We start from the raw sequence: 19,341 nt of genomic DNA, 5'->3' as shown, positions 1-19,341 counted from the left end.
TTTAAGTTCATTTAAGATGTTATTTATTCATTAGAGACTGCTCTTATGAGAATACTCGACAAAAGGGCCATTTTGGCTGTTATTGTTCGTTTAAGTGCGAAAGAGAACTGGATGTGTGCGCGATAGTGGCGTGTGTTTAGCCTGACAAGCCAGACCCACATCAAGATGTTTGGTCTGGGAACTCACCATAGACAGGGCTCAATCCGAGGGGCGGGATAAACGGCTGTCTTTCAAACTCCCTCTGCACGCAATAGGATAGCGCTACCACCAACCGAAGAGACCGCCGTTCGCCAGTTTCTGTGTTTACTAGAAGACTGTGTTACTAGAAGCACGCAAACGCAACTCGGCCGTCGTCATTATGGCCCCGCCCGCCGACTCTCTAGCCTACCTACACGATGTGATTGGGCCGTCCAGATTCTGAGGAATACAGCTCAGATAGGAATTGAGAGTTGCTAGACCACACTTGCGGGCAAATTAAATTTGCTGCCGCTAGGGTGCGTCTAGATTTCTAGGCTACCCGAGTCCTTTTTCTAAAACAGTTTTGAAATAACACTTACCCCACCTTTAACTTTGACAGCACTAATTAAAATACAACACATTTTGCTGAATCCTTCTAAACAGAACTATAATGCTAAGATTTTTCTAATATTACAATATTATCTAATATTCATGAAGTGTGAGAGTTATATAGTTATTTGTCAATGTAAACGGTCTACATGGAGTTAATATCTCCCAAACGAAAAAGCTGATTCTGAACTGACAAAACGAGTCATCAGTAATTCCAGTCTTACTTCCTGCCCAAACAAATTTGCATAATGCCAGCCTATTGTATTCATTGGCTGCCCACGAGTAACGTCTACTTTGATCCTCAAACAGCTGAGGCCTGGAAGTGTTTGGTTCGTGTTGTTGAAGATGCTGTTTTCTGAGCTGTGAAATCCAAAAATCCACTTTGCATGCAGCGATTCCAAAAGATGAGGACTCGGGGCCAGATTGATACGGTAAAACTTTGTTACTGTTCCTATCACTGTGTGTACAAGTGCTGAGGAAGTCTTTAGAGCTGAAATCCAGTTAATGGTAATAAGTGTTTCTTTTTTTAACACCTGCTGTAATCAGTAGATCAATCACAACAGGTTGGGCCATCTGACCAATCAGAGATTAGGCTCTTGAAAAGGAGGGGTTCAAAGGGATAGTTAACCCAAAAATTTAAAGCAGCACTAGGTAACTTTTCAACCTTCATAATATATTTTCAAGACTCTTGTGATGATACATCAACTTGCAATAGGTTGAACGACACGTCTTCCATAGCTTGATGGGGTCTGTATCGTTTTTTTAATCGTACTTTTAAACTTTGAGTTTTGGGTAGTAACCCAAGAACAAAAAGAACTACAAAATTCGACTGCTTTACGGCATATACGTCACTTCCACCAACACCCACACTTCCTCAAATTCTGACGTGCGAGCCCAACTTTGTTCTTCGGATAATATAGTCATGTCCGAAGAAGCACAGACAAATAAGAAAGAAAAGTTTTTTTTGGGAGGAAAGCAATAAGAGGAAACCAAAAAGTGATGGGATTAAAGGCAGGACGAGGATCAACATTGGACCAGCGTTTGCTCATCGGCGTGAGCTGAAGGAGGCGTGCCCGACCGATGCTGTCATGCTTGTTATGGTGATTACCTACCACTCAAACATTGAACTGAAGTATCATATAGATTCTGTAAAACGGTAACCAATAGACTACTATAATGACGCTGGCTTGTAAACGTGAGCATCGCGATTATTTGGCGTTTGAAAAAAATACAACCCATGAAATTATATTCATATTGCATGCTGAAACATATGCCACTGACTGTACCTGGGATGAAGAGATTTCACACGCGACGCCAGAAGAACACCTGCATGTGAACTCCTCCTGCAGTGTTCAGGGGAACTGTTATACACCTAGGATGGCTGAAAGGTGAGTAAATCATGGGGTCATTTTAAATTTGGGGTGAACTATCCCTTTAAAGAGACAGAATATTTTTCCAAAATGTGAGAAAAGAGATGCATTGTATCTGTGAGCTGCATTGTGAGAAAATGAAAGTGTTTTTTGACCTTGAATGCAAGTAAAGCTGTAGACCTCCATAACAAAAATTGGCAACCTTTAAGATAGCATTTTAAAATGGCTTAAATGCTTTAATTAACCTTAATTCAGCAGAAAACTGTCTTTGTTCTTGAAAATTCTTGAGTTCTTCAGTCCAGTTTTTGGAGATTGAAAAGGTCATTTTTTTCTGTTATGTATCAACATATTTGTGAGGTTGAGCGATGCCACGTTCCAGCAAGCAACAGGCATCTTTTCACCGTCTCGGTTAACCATAGTCTCGATAGTCCGGCTATAAGTGACCCAGGCAAAACCTTGAATTTGGTTTTGACAAAATAACTTGAGAGATGTACGATACTCCATTATGTAAGCAAAGTCAACAGTGATTACAAGGTGTTTGGTTTCATTTCATTGACATGTTCTATGCTATATAAAATAAAAACAGGATACACAACTTTTTCACAACTTTTTCTCTTTTGTCAAATCAACTTAGTTGATTAGGTTCAGATAAATAAATATATAATGTTTATTTATACATACGAACCCCCCATCCCACCACCCTAAACCTCCCCAAGAGAGCGTGTCATATATACGCCATAAAGTGCGTATCATATGCACGCGAAAAAATGAGTTTTGGCGTATACATTCCACGACATTGCACACTCGTACTATTTATGTGTGATCGGGTTGATGATTCTTGGTCCATAGTTAGACATCTGTTACATTTTCTGTTACATTTGACTGCCCAAACTGTGCCTTGTTTTAGCCTAGACGTCTGGCCTGGGTCTGGATGGCGATTAGACGCCTTTTAAACACAAAATTGCTTACTGGGTTCTTCTTTACATTTATGTTTATAATTAGAACATGTTCAATCAACAACTTCTACATTTCTACAAAAGGTCAAACAACACAAAAATGTCTTAGCCTTTGATAGATGTCATGTTTAGCTTTGTCATTATTTAGTGAAGTGAAATAACTCCAGATGATGCTTCTTTTCACTGTCATGACCTCTGGCAAGCCCTGTGTTTGAATGAGTGCTGTGAGTGTGACTGAACGCTGTCCGACTGCTTGTGCTTTTCAGCATTTCTGTGTCCAGACAAGTGGAAGCCGAAGTAGTTCCGATAATACACAACTATACTGGCACGTTCAAACCCTCCTAAATTTGTATGAGTTTGCCTTTAGGTGACTTAAATGCATTTTAATAACTTTGATTGGAGTAAAATGGTTATCAAATTTTTTTTATTCAAATGGTTTTTTTTACGTCTACAAAATGTTTAATAAAGAATGTGATTTGGGTGGGATTTTTGCTTCTTTTGTTTTTATTCAATTAATGTTATTTGAATCATATACAGTATGCGCGAGCAAGCTCTGCTCCAGGACCAAGCGGCACTTCGTACAAAGTGTACAAGAACTGTCCTAAACTCCTGCTGCGCCTGTGGAGGATCCTGCGTGTCATCTGGAGGAGGGGCAGGATTCCTGAGCAGTGGAGAGTTGCTGAAGGGGTCTGGATTCCAAAGGAGGAGAACTCCAAGAAGATAGACCAGTTCCGCATCATCTCCCTGTTGTGTGTGGAAGCCAAGATCTTCTTCAGTGCTGTCTCCAACAGGCTGTGCATCTTTCTCTCAAATAATAGGTTTATTGACACATCAGTTCAGAAGGGGGGAGTTGCAGGTATGCCTGGATGCTTGGAACACACAGGTGTGGTGACACAGCTTATCAGAGAGGCCAGAGAGAACAGGGGCAATCTTTCAGTGCTGTGGCTCGATCTGGCGAATGCATATGGCTCAATACCACACAAACTTGTGCAGCTCACTCTGACAAAACATCACGTCCCCACCAGGGTTAGACACCTCATCGCTGATTATTACAACAATTTCAGGATGAGAACCTCGTCAGGGGCAGTGACATCAGGCTGGCACAAGATTGAGATCGGTATCATAACAGGCTGTACCATCTCCGTAATTCTGTTCTCCCTGGCCATGAACATGCTCATAAAGTCTGCTGAACCAGAGTGCAGGGGGCCCAAGACGAAGTCAGCTCAACGGCAGCCACCGATAAGAGCATTTATGGATGACCTCACTGTCACCACAGAGTCAGTACCAGGCTGCCGATGGATTCTAAAGGGTCTCGAAAAGCTAATGGAGTGGGCACGGATGCGTTTTAAACCAGCAAAGTCTAGATCAATGGTGCTTAAAAGAGGAAAGGTAGATGACAAGTCCCGTTTCAGTGTGGCAGGGACAACTATCCCGACCATCACAGAGAAGCCTGTTAAGAGCTTAGGCAAGGTGTTTGACAGCACCTTGAGGGACGCAGCATCCATCCAGTCAACGTGCACTGAGCTGGATGGATGGCTGAAGTCAGTGGATCGGTCTGGATTGCCAGGGAAGTTCAAAGCTTGGCTATACCAGCATGGCATTCTTCCCAGGATCCTGTGGCCACTCCTCATCTATGAAGTGCCAATCTCGACTGTGGAAACCTTAGAGAGGAAGGTCAGCAGCCACCTCAGAAAATGGCTGGGGCTTCCAAAAAGTCTAAGTAGCATCGCACTCTATGGGCAGCGCAACAAACTGCAACTGCCACTCAAGTCCTTGGAAGAAGAGTTCAAGGTAACGAGAGCCAGGGAAGTGTTGCAATATAGAGACTCAAGAGATGCAAAGGTGGCAAAGGCTGGAATTGAAGTTAGGACTGGCCGGAAGTGGAAGGCTGAGGGGGCGGTTCAACAAGCAGAAGCAAGATTACATCACAACAGGCTGGTAGGAGTGGTAACAAGAGGCAGGGCTGGACTGGGTTCCTTTTCAACTCCCCATATTGACACCACCAAAGGGAAGGAAAGGAGTCGCCTAGTCCAGGAGGAGGTGAGAGCAGTGGTCGAGGAGGAGAGAACCTGCAGGACAGTGGGAATGAGGCAACAGGGTGCCTGGATACGATGGGAGAATGTGATTGAGAGGAAGGTGACATGGGCAGAGCTGTGGAAGGCAGAGCCACAGCGGATCAAGTTTCTCATCCAGGCGGTTTATGATGTGCTTCCCAGCCCATCAAACCTTCATATATGGGGCAAGGTGGAGTCACCAGCATGTCCACTGTGCTCCAGGCGTGGAACACTAGAGCACATCCTGAGTTGCTGCCAAAAGGCACTGGGAGAGGGGAGATATAGGTGGAGACATGATCAGGTGCTGAAGGCCATCGCTGAAGCCATTGCTGCAGGAGTCGAGTGGGCCAAGCGCTCCTGTCTCTCCAGAAGTAAGAAAGCCATCATCTTCATCAGAGCTGGAGAACAGCCAAGACCAGCTGCAAAAACATCTGCAGGCATCTTGGCCACTGCAAGGGACTGGCAGCTGCTGGTGGACCTGGAGAAGCAACTCAAGTTCCCCAACCACATTGCAACCACCACCTTAAGACCAGACATTGTTCTCTTGTCTGAGTCCACCAAACAAGTGGTTCTGTTGGAGCTAACAGTCCCTTGGGAAGATCGCCTGGAAGAGGCCTTTGAAAGGAAGCTCACCAAGTATGAGGGACTGGTCAGTGAGTGTCGGCAAGCAGGATGGAGAGCAAGGTGTCTCCCAGTTGAAGTCGGAAGTAGGGGATTTGCGGCCCGATCCTTGTGCAGAGCCTTCAGTCTGTTAGGCATTGATGGAGGGAGGAGGAGAAGAGCCATCTACAACATCACCGAAGCAGCAGAGAAAGCCTCAAGATGGCTATGGCTCAAGAGAGGAGATCCATGGGGGCAAAGTAGCTAGATTTGCCAACTGGACACAAGCTGGGGTCTGATCAGCCTCAGCTGGGTCGCCTGGATGAGGGTGTATGATGTTGAAAGACCCGAAACACCCAATGATTCCAGGAACATCACTGAAGATGTGTCCAGTAGCATCTTTAGATGTATTTGCACAGTATCATAATTGTACAATATTATGGTTTTGAAAATGCAACTTAGATAATTATATTATTTTTTAAAGGGGTGGTTTCATTTTTTTTCTAGGCTTGGTTGTGTTTATGGGGCTCAGTATAACATGTCTTAATACTTCTTTTTTTTACCTATTTTTCTTATATTTGACCTTTATTCCACACCACTGTCTCCAGTGTCCTTTGAAAGGCTCGTTTGCTTCCTGCTTCTATGAAGCCCATCCCTCTGAAAAACGCAATGGTCTTTGATTGGTTAGATGGCCAAATGTAGTTTCATGTATTTTTATTGGCTGAAGTGCCAAGCACAGGTTGTCCGGAAACACCACGGCCCTTACCATTATGGCCAGAAGTCACATCTGCACTAGCAAGGGTTTATGATGTCACCAACCCAGGAAAAAGCTTGTTGTACTCCAAACTGGCCGTTTTTGTAGGCAATAAACTGCCATAACTTTAAACGACAATATCTCCGTTTGCATTGAACTTGCAGCGTTGTAACTTTGCAGATACTGTTTATGCTCAAGCAGCAACATTACATATTAACTAAAGTTAAAAAAAAAAAGTGAAATCGCATGAATCCACCCCTTTAAGAAATTTACCATTAAAGCCACAATATGTAATTTTTCGCTGCTAGAAGTCATTTGTTAAACATAGGCATAGCTTGATAACGCCTTGATTTTGTGCAGCTTTTATTGTGGTATGACTGCTTAAGCTTCTTTGTGGGGTAACGCAGTGCTATTTCATCATATTAGATTAATTTGAGTGTGTTAAAGGTTGTTATATTGCTACACTGTTCGGCGGCTACTATGAGACACTTGTTGCACACTGCAGTAAGCTATATTTTTGGCATTGTATGACATGGCACATTCTTTTTTTATTGTTTCCACTATACAGTGTGTGTGTGTGTGTGTGTGTGTGTGTGTGTGTGTGTGTGTGTGTGTGTGTGTGTGTGTGTGTGTGTGTGTGTGTGTGTGTGTGTGTGTGTGTGTGTGTGTGTGTGTGTGTGTGTGTGTGTGTGTGTGTGTGGTTACCTATTATTGAATCATAAATTATGCATATAACATATTCCTTGTGTGTGTGCCCTTGTTTATATTACATTGTGGAATAAGAATAAGAATAGTAAAACCTGAGATCACCTACATTGTGGGGACCAGCCAGTTGGCCCCACAATGTAAATTAATTCATAAACATACTAAATTATGTTTTTTTTTTTTTTTGTGTGGAAAATATAAAGGGCAAAATGTTTCCTGCAATGGTTAGGGGCAGGGGCAGTTTAGGGGGATAGAAAATACGGTTTGTACAGTATAAACCATTGTGCATATGGAATGTCCCCACATTTCCCAAAAGTGTGTGCGTGTGCGTGTGCGTGTGCGTGTGCGTGTGCGTGTGCGTGTGTGTGTGTGTGTGTGTGTTTTAAGATTAGTGCACCCTTATATTTGTTTTAAATATCACTGATAAAATAATGGAAAAATAAAGTATTCCTGCTTTCTCTGAACAACCCAGATGGTTTTCTGTCGAGCAACTGAGCATAATAAGATTATCCTACGGCATCAGACTGTGTGGGGAAAAAAAAAAAAAAAAACTTTTTGTAACCTTCATTGTTTTAAAGTGTGGGAGTGTTGTTATTGCTTAAAAGTGTTTGATGATATTTTCAGCCATTGTTATGACAGATTTCACTTTCACAACCTGGATTTGACAGACCAATATTGCGGAAAATTTGTCAGATAGTAAAGCAAATCCACTTCATGTTTAAAGATGCTAAGAGAAGCTTAGAGGCATGTGAAAGTGTGCATGTCATATGAGCTTGTAAGATGATGGTTTACAAATGGTTCCGAAAAGCGGAGTATTGAATGCAAATTCTGCAGCTCACTCATACATATAAACCTTGTGGCAGCTGACATTTAGATCAGAACCATTCACACAGCACCATCATTGTTTTGTTTTTTATACTGTTGATATGGTTAGATACTTTGTTTTGACTGTGACTTTTAGAAGATTATGAAGCCTTTCAAAGTGGATTGTCTTTTCTTAGTGATACAAGGCCTACGGTAAAACTCAGAAGAAAGCTGGAGGGAAATCAGGACAAGAAAAAATTAAGTATTCTTTGATGGAAAAAGGGAGGAATGGATTTAGAATGTAGACTATTAGATACACTGTAGTGAAGTGCATGAGAATGTGACCCCACTTAGCTCAATACACACACACACACACACACACACATGCATACATGCAACATGCAGAGCATCTTAAACTCACTAGAAAACACACAGTGGCTGGCTAATGGGATAAGTAAGAGATAGGATCAGAGCGTTCTCATAACTTACCTCCCTCAGGGAACAATCACTACAGAAAAAGAAAGATAGAGAATGAAACTGGAGTCATTGACCATACATAATTACATTTAGTTTAAAAGGCACAGCTAACACACACACACACACACACACACACAAAGAAAAATCTGCCATCATTTACTCAAACTGTTGTTTCGTTTTAGACTCCAGTTACTTTCATTATGGACACAAACATTCTTTAAAATATCTTCTTTTGTGTTGAAAAGAAAGTCAAAGGTATAGAACGACATGAGGGTAAGTAAATACTGGCTGACAATATATTCACGCTGAAGTTTTTTTTTTTTTTTTCACACTCTTCACTTAGGGCTAAAACATAGTTTGAAATACCTTTGCAGTGGGTTTATTTTTAGCGAACATCTCGACAAAAAATAGATTGGGTAAACCTAGCCTGATATGCCAGCGATTTGATTTTGCCGTACAAAGCTAAGTCTGGAAACCTGTACAAGACAAAGACCACACTGCTGAGAGGGATGTTTAAATTAAAATGTTAAACCCTAACCCTCAAAATAATTAAATGGTTTGAGTAGAGCCAGAGTAGAGTAATTTTGCACGATGCAACAGAATAACGCCGCATTCACACGGGGCGTAGGCGTTAACGCATGACGGAGAGCGTGGCTGAAGCTGGGTGCTGACGCGATCGTCATAGTGACCACAGCCAATCACATTAACTTGCCGCTTGGACCAAAACAACACAAAAAAGCGCCTTTTTATGACAGCTAGTCTGTGAGACGAAATGGATGCCGATTTGGTTGTATGTGTGAGTGCGATTGCCTGTGTAGTTGTTGTCAGCGCACTGCACAGGTGCACGAAGCTGTTAAGTACATTAAATCCTGAAAAAGCGCCGACAGCGGGAAGAATATGACGTAGTGGTCCAGGAGCTGCGTCTGGATTTTTAACGGTCTATGGTCTGGATGGTTCACGGAGCAGTAATGAACGCAATTGGCTAGCGTCTGCTGTAGGATATTTGCATACGGCGATCTGATTGGATGACGCCTGCGCTGGCGCTTGAAAAGTTTAGAATTCTTCAACTTCTGCCGCTTGCAACGCGAGTGAAGCGCCGCGACGGAACCGACAATTCAGTACGGCAACGGATGATGTCACCCATTTAAAGTAATTGGGAAGCGTTAATGCCTACGCCCCGTGTGAATGCGGCGTAACTGTACTAACCAGTGGAAAAATCTTGTTGCAAAGCATTTAAAATGCTGTTTTGGTCATTCAGAAGTCTTTCGTCAAAGATGCTCAGTATAATTCCCTCCTTGTCTTACACGACTGCATTCCCAAACAGCAGCATCTGCCTCTCAAAGTTTATTGCATTTTGTCTGCATGTTCTGAGAAACAAATAATTTATTATGACAACTATTATCAATGGTGGTTTCTCCTATGTTTCTTAGTGATTTTTTAGCGGCATTTTATCAGGAAGTGACGATTATGTTCTCTTTGATGGATGGAAACAGTGTTTTAGTCGTAAATGTTTTATGTGATATTGCAATTTTGTGCACAAGTTAAATTCGCAACTTTGAATGGAAACACAGCTATGTAATACATATGAAAAAAAAAAAACAATGCCAGTGTCTCTTTCTATAAGAATTGCAGCTTCTATTTATACTATAAAGCACTGTGCTCAGGTTTTTACTCCCATCTGAGCTCAACGAACTTAACAGAAGAAAATAACCCCAGTAGATTTCTGTGACAAAGAAGGCTGCGCCTCAGAGCCCTACCTACCAATTGCATAATTGTCACACAGACCAATGTTTGAACCAGCAGAGAGAACTTCCTAAATGAACTTTGTTTTGTACAAAATAAAGTCACACCAGTTCATACTTCATAGTATCGGGCCCTAAAATGCATGAATGCTTTGCCAATCATTATTACATATTCGTGTCTTTAGCAACCCGGAAGTATATCTAACATGGATGGATCTCTACCTGTTGCTATAATATTAAACTCTTTTGATATTATTGTAACAATTACAGAGCAATAAAACAAAGCAAATTTTGATACATTCTGGAGCTTGGAAGGGTTTAGTTTGAGCAGATGTTTTATACCATCATCATTGTCCTCATCAGAGCTCCTTTCCCAGTACATTAAGCATCTGGCTCATATTTGCACTCTCAAACAATCTCAAAACTATCATTTAATATCTTCAAAATCCATATTTTGATCACTGACAGCTTCTTCACCAGATCCACCATCGAGTGACAGTAACAACAAAGTCCTACCCTTCGGGCTCCCTGTCGCACCGTGTCTTTACGAAGGTCGCAGAGATGGACATTGCTCTCATGAGAAAGCATGGTGTTCGCATTCTCAATGACCTTGACGACTGACTGATTCTAGCCCAGTTGAGAGAGCAGTTGTGCGAACACAGGGATATAGTGCTCAGTCACCTCAACCAGTTGGGACTTCAGATCAACTGGGAAAAGAGCAAACTCTCCCCTGTGCAGAGGATCTCTTTTCTTGGTATGGAGGTAGACTTGGTCAATCTGACAGCACATCTAACAGAGGAGCTTGTCCAGTTGGTGTTAAACTGCTTGAATTCATTCAAATGCAGAATAGCTGTCCCACTAAACCATTTTCAGAGGCTCCTGGGGCAAATGGCATCCGCAGCTGCAGTAACGCAGCTCGGATTGCTTCATATGAAGTCGCTTCAACACTGGCTACACGGCCAAGTCCTGAGATGGGCATGGTAGAGTGGTTCATTCCGTGGAAATTTAACACAGAATTGCTGTCAAACTTTCAGCTTGTGGGTGGATCCTTCATTTCTACAGGCAAGTGTTTCCCTAGAACAAGTGTCCAGGAATTCTGTGGTCTCCACGGATGCCTCTACCACTGGCTAGGGGGGCCACGTACAATGGGCTTGCATTTTCGAGTCTGTGGACAGGGCCTCAAATACAATGGCACATGAACTGCCTTAAGTATATCTTGCACTTGGCCACCTCAAGGGGCCGCTACGAAGCAAGCACGTTCTGGTCCGTATGGACAGCACTGTGACCATTGAGTACAACAACAAACAGGGTGGTCTACACTCTCATAGCATGTCACAACATCTCCTCCTCTGGAGTCAGAAGCATCTAAAGCCGGCGAGCTCTCACAACAGCAAATGCTCCCAGGAGAGTGGAGACTCCATCCCCAAGTGGTCCAGCTAATCTGGAGACGCTTCAGGACCGCACGGGTAGATCTGTTTGCCGCCCCAGACACATTGCACTGCCAATTGTTTTACTCCCTGACCGAGGGGACCCTCAGCACAGATGTGCTGTTGCAAGTATGCATTTTCCCAAGTGGGCCTTGTAGCACAGACACTGTGCAAAGTCAGGAAGGAGGGGGAGCAGGTCTTGTTAATTGTGCCATACTGGCCCAACCAGACCTGGTTACAGGAACTAGAGCTCCTTGAGGCAGCACCTCCATGACCCATTCCTATGGCACCTGTCTAGACCTCTGAAAACAACTCCATAACTGGTCCGTGGATGGGACACGGAGGTTCTAGGTATCTACCACAAACTGTGGATAGACATCATCCCTGCGGCTAGAGCCCCCTCTATGAGACGCTTCTATGCTTTTAAGTGGAACCTGTTAGTCAAGTGCTTTCTGTGATTTTCTTCCTTCAGGATGGGTTGGAACAAAGGCTGTCTCCCTCCACCCTCAAAGTGTATGTTGCCGCTATCACAACACATAATGTTGTAGTAGTCAGGTTCCTGAGGGGAATAAAGAGACTAAATCCACCTCACTTTCACTCTATGCCCTCTTGAGACTTGTCTCTGGTGTTAACGGCACTGCAGAGAACACCCTTTGAATCATTGCAGTCAGCAGAGTTGAAAATCCTGTCTTGGAAGACTCCTGACAGGGCTCATGACTGCATTGACTTCCATTAAGAGGGTAGGGGACCTGCAAGCATTTTTGGGTGGCGAATAGTGCCTGGAGTTCAGGCCGGCTAACTCTGACGTAATCCTGAGACCCCTGCCCGGATATATGCCCAAGGTTCCAACCACTTCCTTTTGGGACCAGGTGGTGAACCTGTAAAGTCTGACCTTGGAGGAGGCAGACCCAGCCCTGGCTTTTCTCTGTCCCGTCCATGTGGACAGAATGGAAAGCTTTAGGACCTCAGAACAACTCTTAATCTGTTATGGAGGCCAGCAGAAGAGAAAGGCTGTCTCCAAGCAGAGAATGGCCCAGAGGATTATAGATGCAATCGCCTTGGCGTACCATACCCAAGGCGTGCCTTGCCCCCTCTGGTTGAGATGTCTACAGCGAGCCTGTGTCTTCTGCTGCCTCTGTCCATTGTAGTCCCCCATCCAGGTCGGTTGGGCCACCTTAGAGACATATCATATGCTGTACTTCCTAAATGGCCAGTCTATATGTGTATCTTCCACATAATACCTCCTATAGGGTAATATGTGGACTCTACAGCATCCCCTCAGAGCACGGTTTCCCAGCATTATCCAATACTCTGCTGAATGGGTCTTGTGGAACAGCAGCAGTGACTCTCCCTGCATCAGTTCCCAGCCCAAACAGATGGGGGTCAAATGTGCGTTGCATTCGCTTCCTTATTTATACTCACGTTGTTGGGGGAGCACGAGATTCAAATCTTGCATAACCAATGGCTATTGGCATGTGCTCTATACACTCAAAGCTGATAGGGTCTCTCAGAAGTGATCCCAGTTCCTTGGTGACATCTGACGTACGTCTCCATTGCCTTCTTTAGGGAAGTTTACATACGTAACCGAGGTGTTTTGTCTGCGGTAACTATGAGTGAAACGTCACTTCATCATTGTGTATTAGACATTGCCACCTTATGGAATAAAAGTGAATTGCACATACAGTCATAAAAGATTCAATTATCATCTTTTTTTGTGATATTGTTTATAATGAATTGATTGGGAAATACTTAGAATGTTGAGTAACTTGGATGTCTAACTTTTAACAAATATATATTAATAATAATGAGGAGGAGGGTACTAAATGATGACCTGGGTCACTAAAGACCTGAGGTTTGCTTTTTAAGGGTTAATGATGGCAGAATTTTTATATATGGGTGAACTATCCCTTTAAGACACATCTCATATAAGCTCTTACAATAAACAAAAAAAAAACCACTCTTGGTGCAAGCTTTAACCCTAATAACTGTTAAAGTACTCTAATACATCCATATCAATCTCTCAGTGGACCAATGAGACTTTACGTCCCCATTCAAAAGCCAATCACTGTGAAGTAAATTAATAATGAGCTACAGTTTCCTGCATGTCTCCTGCATCATTCATGCATGGATTCTAAATACTTCTGGCTCATATGAAGACCAACTAGTAAATCTCCATATATCATTATGGGACAACCGTGTTATATTTGCAGAGTTTCATTTTATTCATATAGCAGATGCTGCAATTCAGCATGAATCATGACTCAAAGGGACTTTAGGGCATGAAAAACATGGTCTGGTTGAAATATGGTTCAGGGCATGGAAAATGTAGTCTGGAGGAAAACAAATTATTTCTCCAGTCTGTAGGGAGTCTGAAGCTCAACTGTGGGGCGGCCTCCCATGAGGAGTGATGGCTAGTTAGCTAGCTGACCATAATGTTCTTTTCTGCCCATAATGCGTTTAGCATTGCAAGACTAGTGGGCTGTGTCTACTTATAGATTTTGAGAGGAACTTGCTGGTCATTTGCTCCCAAATAATTCATTAAGCAGCTAAATATGTGTGACTATTAAGTAGTCTGTTGTACATAATGGGCCAATCAACATTTTAACCTCAATGAATTGCTATTACCATAACGATCAAGTAAGGCACAAGGTAGCAGAATTGCAGGCCATAAGTATTGAAAGGGTTTGTTCACCCAAAAATGAAATTTATGTCATTAATGACTCATCCTGTCATAAACACATAAACACAAGATATTTTACATTTAGTCCGAGAGCGTATCCAAGTGTATGCACACTATACTGTCCATGTCCAGAAAGGGAGTTAAAACATCCTCAAAGTAGTCCATATGTGACATCAGTTAGTAGAATCTCTTAAAGCATCGCAAATACATTTTGGTCCAAAAATAACAAAAACTACAACTTTATTCAGCATTGTCTTCTCTTCCGCGTTTGTCTACAAACCTCAAATAAAGATTCAAACGGTCATGAATCAGCGCATTGATTCATGATTTGGATCGTGTGTCAAACTGCTGAAATCACGTGAAATTGGCAATCTGAATCATGAATCAATACGCTGATTCATGACCGTTTGAATTTGTCATACGAACTGCCCCCCACCCCCCATTGTCAATTAAGCTGCCAGTGTAAAAACTCCCTTTATTTATATTGTTAAAATTACATAAATCACTGCTTATTCTGAATTTTTAAGCTCAGGTTTAAGAGACATGAACTAGTTCTTTGAAAAACATACATGTTGATACATGTCTAGTCTTCAAGCATGGTAAAGTATGAACCATGAGTATGGTTTCATTAATAATAAACGTACATTTGCATAAAGCATGCATATTTGTCCATACCCAATATTATTGATTAGAGTATTAAAACTTGAAAACGTTAATTTATGGTACATTTAAAACGGATAAAAATGTGTGATTAATCGCGAATTAACTCATGACAGTATGCGATTAATCGTGATTAAATATTTTAATCGACTGACAGCCTAATATATACTGTATATATATATATATATATACATATATATATATATATATATATATATATATATATATATATATATATATATATATATATATATATATATATATATATATATATATATATATATATATATATACACACACACACATAGACATATATACATTTTTGGAAAATCAGGAAATATATTTGTATTATTTGTAAATTAAATGCTAGGTTTAAGTTTTATGATGCGTGTAGAAAGATTTAATGCTCTTAATAATTAATATTTAAAATTCCTTATTTAGAAATGTGCATTTAATTTGAATGTATTTATATGTGTTTAATATGTTCAATTTACAATTTACAATATTTTATAGAATACATTTATATATTAACTGTAAATCGCATATTATCCAGGTTAAAAATATATTTTATGCAAAATGCTCGTTCCACTAACCTAGAAGATGACCAAATGCTAGAAATTCAATTCTTTAGCACATTTAAAAAAAAGTTATGCCACTGTTGTGAATAAAAACAGAATGCAATGATGAAGTTTCAAATTTCAATATTTTATTCAGAATACAACATAATGTTTATGTTTACGACATACAACATAATGTTAATGTTTACGACATATCCAATGTTTAAACTTGGAAATAGTAATTTCAAGGGGAAAATAAGTAGATTTTAAATGTCATGGCACCAACACATCTCAAAGTTTGGACAAGGCCATGTTTACCACTGTGTGGACTCCCCTCTTCTTTTTATAACAGTCTGCAAATGTTTGGGGACCGAGGAGACAAGTTGCTCAAGCTTAGGAATAGGAATGTTGTCCCATTCTTGTCTAATACAGGCTTCTAGTTATTCAACTGTCTCAGGTCTTCTTTGTCACATCTTCCTCTTTATGATGCACCAAATGTTTTCTATGGGTGAAAGATCTGGACTGCAGGCTGACCATTTTAGTACCCAGATCCTCCTTCTACGCAGCCATGATGTTGTAATTGATGCAGTATGTGTATGTATCTTGCATTGTCATGTTGGAAAATGCAAGGTCTTCCCTAAAAGAGATGACATCTGGATGGGAGCATGTGTTGTTCTAGAACTTGAATATACCTTTCAGCATTGATGGTGCCTTTCCAGATGTGTAAGCTGCCCATGACACACGCACTCATGCAACCCCATACCATCAGAGGTGCAGGCTTCTGAACGGAGCACTGATAACAACTTGGGTTGTCCTTGTCCTCTTTAGTCTGGATGACATAGCATCTCAGTTTTCCAAAAATAACCTTACAATTTGATTTGACTGACCACAGAACAGTTTTCTACTTTGCCATAGTCCATTTTAAATGTTCCTTGGCCTAGAGAAAATGCCTGCGCTTCTGGATGGCTTCTATTTTCAACTCTAGAGTTTTAGCCAGCAACGTAGAATGGCACGGTGGATTGTGTTCACCGACAATGTTTTCTGGAAGTATTCCTGAGCCCATGTCATGATTTCCATTACAGTAGCATTCCTGTATGGGATGCATTGCCATCTAAGGGCCTGAAGATCACGGGCATCCAGTATGGTTTCTGGACTTGACCCTTACGCACAGAGATTGTTCCAGATTCTCTGAATCTTTGGATGATATTATGCACTGTAGATGATGATAACTTTTTAATAACTCTTATAATTTTTCTCTAAGAAACTCCTTTCTGATATTGCTCCACTATTTTTTGCCGCAGCATTTGGGTAATTAGTGATCCTCTGCCCATCTCGACTTCTGAGAGACATTTCCACTCTGTGAGGCTCTTTTTATACCCAATCATGTTCCCAATTGACCTAATAAGTTGCAAATTGGTCCTCCAGCTGTTCCTTATATGTACATTTAACTTTTCCGGCCTCTTATTGCTACCTGTCAACTTTTTTTGGAATGTGTAGCTCTCATGAAATCCAAAATTAGCCAATATTTGCCATGACATTTTAAAATGTCTCACTATCAACATTTGATACGTTATCTATATTATATTGTGAATAAAATATAAGTTTATGAGATTTGTAAATTATTGCATTCCTTTTTTTATCCACAATTTGTCTCAAATTGATTTGTAATCAGGGTTTGAACTTTTAATAACCAACTTTTATGTTATATATGTGTATTTGCATTATTTGTAAATTAAGCATGCCATTGTTTTGTGATTGTGTTGAATTCTTTTGAATAAAAACAGAGTAAATTGTCTTCTTGCCATTCCCATTCAAGTTGCATTTCAAGATCCTGTGGTCTGAAACGAATTGAATCCAATTTCACACGCATTGTATGAATGGGAGCTAGTTCTTAAAGTCTGAACATTGCCCGATCCTACAAGATAGCTCCTCTTGTTACATTTTTAATATAAATTTGTATCAGGTGATGAGCTGATTGAAGGATTCATGAAGCAGTTTCAGGACATTAATAAGATGGAAGGTAGATAATATTACAGATCATTTATAGTCTGCAATCCAGCTAACTTTGAAAACCTTAAGCCACTGTAATGAAAACACAAGATACCGCTTGTCCAGTTCTAAATTCAGAGAAAAATAAAAGTGCCAAAGACAATACACAATCATGAAACATATGAATGTGATGAAATGCCCAGGTAACACCACTGTACAAAGATAGACTTTGTGGATACATGTTTTGAAAAATTCTGTCATCATTTACTTACCCTCATGTCATTCTAAACCTGTTTTTCTTTCTTGCAGTGGACCCCAAAAGGCGAATTTTTAAGTGAATATCTTCACTTTTCGCAAAGAAAGTGAAAGAGGGCTGTCAATGTCTAAAGCATAATGTTTTTGAGTGAGGATCCTACTGAAATTTAGTCATTATTCCTCAAATATTTACCATGCTCCCCATAAGAAATAAAATCATGTGGGGTTAATTATGATTATTTTTGGTTGAAATATCCCTTTAAAAATTACTATTAGGAATACAGGTTCCCCTTTGTTGCCCCCTCTTTATCGCTTATCTCTCTCGCTCTCTGTCAAGGCCAACCTCTCTGATGTCACCGAGACAGACCGGTGGCTCCACGGTTGGTGTGTGTGTTTGTGTGTTTCGGCCGGGCCGGTAATGATGAGCAGATGGTGGTGCGCGCTGATGACCGGAGACTCTCTCAGAGAGCACAGGACATCTGCTCCATAGACATTCGCTGCTGTCACAGGCACTCCAAGTGCCAGTTTCCCTGTCCCTGTCCCTGCCTGTCACGACTAGAGATGCAGTCATGCCCACAAGACAGCAGTGGAATAAGACATCACCTGAGCAAATTCCCTAATCAAGTTTCAGGACTGTCATAAAATCCATTTACATTGTCAATTCACACTGTTTAAGATTCACAGCATAAGATAGGCATAATTTCCCCCATCTGATACTCATGAGATTTTTGGCATAACTAAAGCCAAATTGGCCTATATTGAGTTACTTTATCTGGATTTTATTAGAGGTCTCTGGAATATTGATTCTAATTGGTCATTCAGTAATTCTGTAAAACTGACCATTAATCTCAAAAAACAATGTTTAATATCTATGCTTTAAGGATTCTACATATGTGACCCTGCACCATCAAAAAACAATCATAAGTCGCAGGTATATTTGTGGCAATAGCCAACATTGAATGGGTCAAAATAATTTTTCTTTTATGCCAAAAATCATTAGGACATTGTAAAGATCATGTTCCAAGGGGATATTTTGTAAATGCCCCACCGTAAATATATAACAAAATGCATTATTAGTAATATGCTATGGACTTCATTTGGATTTTTTTTTGCACCTTTCAGATAACAATTTTTTTTAATAATTGCATCCCGGGCCAAGTAGTGTCCTATCCTAACAAAGAATACATCAATGGAAATCTTATTTATTCAGCTTTTAGATTGTTTAAATCTCAAAAAATAAATTAAAAATACCCTTATGACTGGTGTTGTGGTCCATTGTCGCAAATAACGTTTCATGAATGCCAAATAAGTACAGTTGATCAGTATTGTGTTAACAGTAGTCTCAAATTCACACTAAATTTAAAGCAACAATGACCTGCAGACACATTGTCTCTTACATGAGGTTTTTAACAATGCTTTCAGAAGTAGTCTGCTACCTACCACAACATTAGATTTTCAAAGTAGCCCACCCGCATGAGATGAGATGAGACATGCACTTTAAATCCAGGAATTCTCAGTCCCTCTTGCCGATTAGTGGGCATTAAGGGGTTGGGTGGGGTTAAAGAAAGAAGATCTTCCTTTTGTTGTAGTGAAGGAGGCGGGGTCTTGTCTTCTTCACTGTGACTTCCGGAGGCTGAAGGGGGTGACATAAGGAAAGGAGCCCCCTCTCAGGCGCAGTACCGCTGGCCACTGCTAGAGGGCGCCACTGAGTGCGCTGCTCTGCCGTTGAAGTGCGAGAGAGAGC

The 19,341-nt window shown here is 41.0% G+C and overlaps 1 long non-coding RNA gene across 1 annotated transcript; it reads right to left on the bottom strand.

The window, feature by feature from the left end:
- Positions 1–1,860: 1,860 nt before the first annotated feature.
- On the bottom strand, positions 1,861–19,213 carry LOC137041130 (uncharacterized). The gene is made up of 3 exons (XR_010898049.1): positions 19,038–19,213; positions 8,300–8,318; positions 1,861–1,948 (listed from the first exon to the last, which is right to left on the bottom strand). It is a non-coding gene; the product is annotated as an uncharacterized lncRNA (long non-coding RNA).
- Between the last annotated feature and the right edge of the window lie 128 nt (positions 19,214–19,341).

Source organism: Pseudorasbora parva, chromosome 15 (assembly GCF_024679245.1).
Source record: "Pseudorasbora parva isolate DD20220531a chromosome 15, ASM2467924v1, whole genome shotgun sequence".
NCBI classification, from domain to species: Eukaryota; Metazoa; Chordata; class Actinopteri; order Cypriniformes; family Gobionidae; genus Pseudorasbora; species Pseudorasbora parva.
The sequence above is the reverse complement of the archived record's forward strand: the minus strand, read 5'-3'. Positions and strand labels throughout refer to the sequence as shown.